We start from the raw sequence: 3,162 nt of genomic DNA on the forward strand, positions 1-3,162 counted from the left end.
GAAGATGATGACCCGGCACTATACCACAACAAGACTGATGGGGAAGCATACATGACATTAGAGGGCGATGCCAGTCATCCATACCAACCCTCACACGCTCTGGTTTATCTCAGCCTGATAAACAAAGCAAGTTATCGTGTGATCAAGGCCACCAAGCTTAATCTCTCTCTGCACGCTGGACGACACGGTCTCCCACTAGTGTAGTTTTACATGTCTAGAGATCTCACATAGTGTTCCTACTAGTGCGCGCGGTGAAGGTGATTGTATTCAATAGGATGTGTAATAACCTGAGTGTTGGTAAAAAGATCCCTACACAGAATGTAAAGGACCAAATGCATTCCTAAGATTTCCGTGTGCAACAAGACTAGCTCAATCACACCTACAGTCTATGCTTAGGTATGAAATGAATAAGATAAGAAAGTTATTATGGTCCATTACTGTTATTTTATGACATTGGGTCACAACATTTGTTACATAAGATTATTGACATTGTGGCATGTTTCTCTCTTCCCAGAACCAAGCTCCAGTGACAAACTTGAGAATATCTTCCAAAAAYGTTAGTARATYCAAGCAGTGCTTAATGTATCTCAATATTGTTTCAAAATGCTTCTGATTAGCTCATTGCTATCGCCTAATGCAATYGTTTATTTTCTGCATTAAAATTGTGACTCAGCCGGAAAGCCAGCTAATAAGCCATAATTGTCCATGAGCTTAACTTAGTTAAGTCACTCTTCCACTTATTAAAACAAACAGTGTGGTTGACATTTGAACTGTTTTGCCTTGCAGCAACAGCTGTACGTAAGTTCAGAGCACGGCGTGTCCCAAGTGTCTCTGCACCGTTGCCATGCCTACGGCTCAGCCTGCGCCGACTGCTGCCTGGCCAGAGACCCCTACTGTGCCTGGGACGGCCTGAGCTGCTCCCGCTTCTACCCCACTGGCAAGAGGTACGGTACTACAGACCCTGGTTTGGGTCAACATCAACAGTACAACACCAACTGTGAGAAAAGACCACTCTAAAGCAAACCGAGCGGCACAATTAACATTTGACAGTGTTATTCCACTCTATGGTGCAGTCTGCTTTTACCCGTAAAACATTGGTGCTGAGGACCCAGGTTGTTAAGGGTTACGGTATAGGGCAACACTTCACATAGCTTAGGTGTTATTCATGGGGACTTAGTTGGGAATAAAGACAAGTCATTATACAGCTCTTAGTTGTTTGTTTGGTTTTCCCAAAGATATACATAGTGTCACAAGCCGGCTCATAGCCTGTGACAAAAATGAGGGGACACGAACAACAGGTATAGGCCAATTAAAAATGTTCTTTATTATAAACCAAACACTTAACTTTAAACTAAGAAAAAGGAATGAGGTGTGGAAGTATCATAATGTAGGGTGTATGTAAAGTGCATGGATGCGTGAATCGGTGTGTGTGAATATGACTGAGTGAAAACTATGCAAAACTACAAAGGAACAAACAAAACAGGATCATACCTGGAGGAGCAGAGAGAGAGAGAGAAGTGATTAGTGAAGCAGTTTATACCCTGAGCCCAGGTGGCTCCAATCACTAACGACCTTCCTCTGCCTGCAGGAGGAACCTGCATGCACGTCCTAGCCTGTTACTGTAATTACTTAGCTAGTTTATTCCACTGGTATAAGGCAATGTATTAGGCTGGTTATACAATGTATCTGCAGGTCGGAATGATAACATACACTATAGAAAACATTAAGAACACCTGCTCTTTCCATGACCAACTGACCTGGTGAATCCGGGTAAAGGCTAGGATCCCTTATTGATGTCACTTGTTAAATCCACTTCAATGAGTGTAGATGAAGGGGAGGAGACAGGTTCAAGAAGGATTTTTAAGCCTTGAGACAAGTGAGACATGGATTGTGTATGTATGCCATTCAGAGGGTGAATGGACAAGGCAACAGATTTAAGTGCCTTTGAACGGGGTATGGTAGTAGGTGCCAGGTGCACCGGTTTGTGTCAAGAACTGCAACGCTGCTGGGGTTTCCACGCTCAACAGTTTCCTGTGTATAAATAATTGTCACGCCTACTCCCGCTCTCCCTCCCTGGCGCTCGAGGTTGCCAGGCTGCCCAGCACTACACACTCCTGCCACCATCATTACACACACCTGTTTCCCTCGTCACACGCATCAACGGTTCATTGGGCTCGACTGGACTCAATCACCTGCATTCATTATCCCTCCCCTATATCTGTCTGTTCCAGAGGTTGTTCCCCGCTTCAGCATTATTGTTGCCATGTCGTTCTGTTCCCCCTGTTCTGACACTGTTCCTGTCCTGTTCCTTGTCTGTGTTTGGTATACTCAGTGTATACACCATGTGTTCTTGAATTGATCCAACCATAGCTATAACACAGCCGTAGCACAGTGAGTGATACCGTTCTACTTTGAACAGTCCCCCCTCTGGTTTCCCTCCTCACCGGCTGCTCAGCTGCCATTTCAGTCAACCACAGTTCAAGTATAGCTTGGTTATCGAACAGAGGCTCTGCCCCTTTACTCCACAGAAATCCTGCTGGAAATGTGCCTGCTGTTTAAGCTCTCTCCCTGTAGCTGTTGGATGGGATGCGACTGAACCATATGGTGGAATAACACTGTCAAATGTTCCTCACACCGCTGTGTCTGGCTCAGTGGTCCTTCCTCACTGTTGATATTATGAGATTTTCATAATGGGCTGGAGGGTTGGTATAACCATGTTTCTAAGCTACTGGGCTTTGTGAAAGGTATTTATTCTCCAACTAGTTTATGTAGGCAATGAAACTAGATATACAATATATTTGACAGGATTCAACGGTTAGGCCACTTCACAGTACATAGTGTATATATATATATAGATATGGTACTGTATTGTGGCATTGGAAATATTTATGGATGGTTATGGTTTCTATACAGAAGGAGCAGAAGACAGGACATCATCCATGGCAACCCACTGACTCAGTGCAGAGGATTCAACCTGAAAGGTATGACAACATCCAGCCAACATGCACCAAATGCCTGAGAAACCCACAGCTCTGTTGAATTTGCCAACAGCGGGCATTGGTGTGCTTATCCATTTATCTGATTTCCTCGACTCATTTGTTATGTGGCTAGTCTATCCCAGCTGTACTCATTTTACTCTAAAAGAGTCTAACATAGATTCGG

The 3,162-nt window shown here is 44.1% G+C and overlaps 1 pseudogene; it reads left to right on the plus strand.

The window, feature by feature from the left end:
- Positions 1 to 3,162, plus strand: part of LOC112067882 (semaphorin-3C-like) — a 43,135-nt pseudogene that overhangs the window by 35,439 nt on the left and 4,534 nt on the right.

The sequence above is a fragment of the Salvelinus sp. IW2-2015 genome, linkage group LG3, assembly GCF_002910315.2.
Source record: "Salvelinus sp. IW2-2015 linkage group LG3, ASM291031v2, whole genome shotgun sequence".
In the NCBI taxonomy this organism is placed as follows: Eukaryota; Metazoa; Chordata; class Actinopteri; order Salmoniformes; family Salmonidae; genus Salvelinus; species Salvelinus sp. IW2-2015.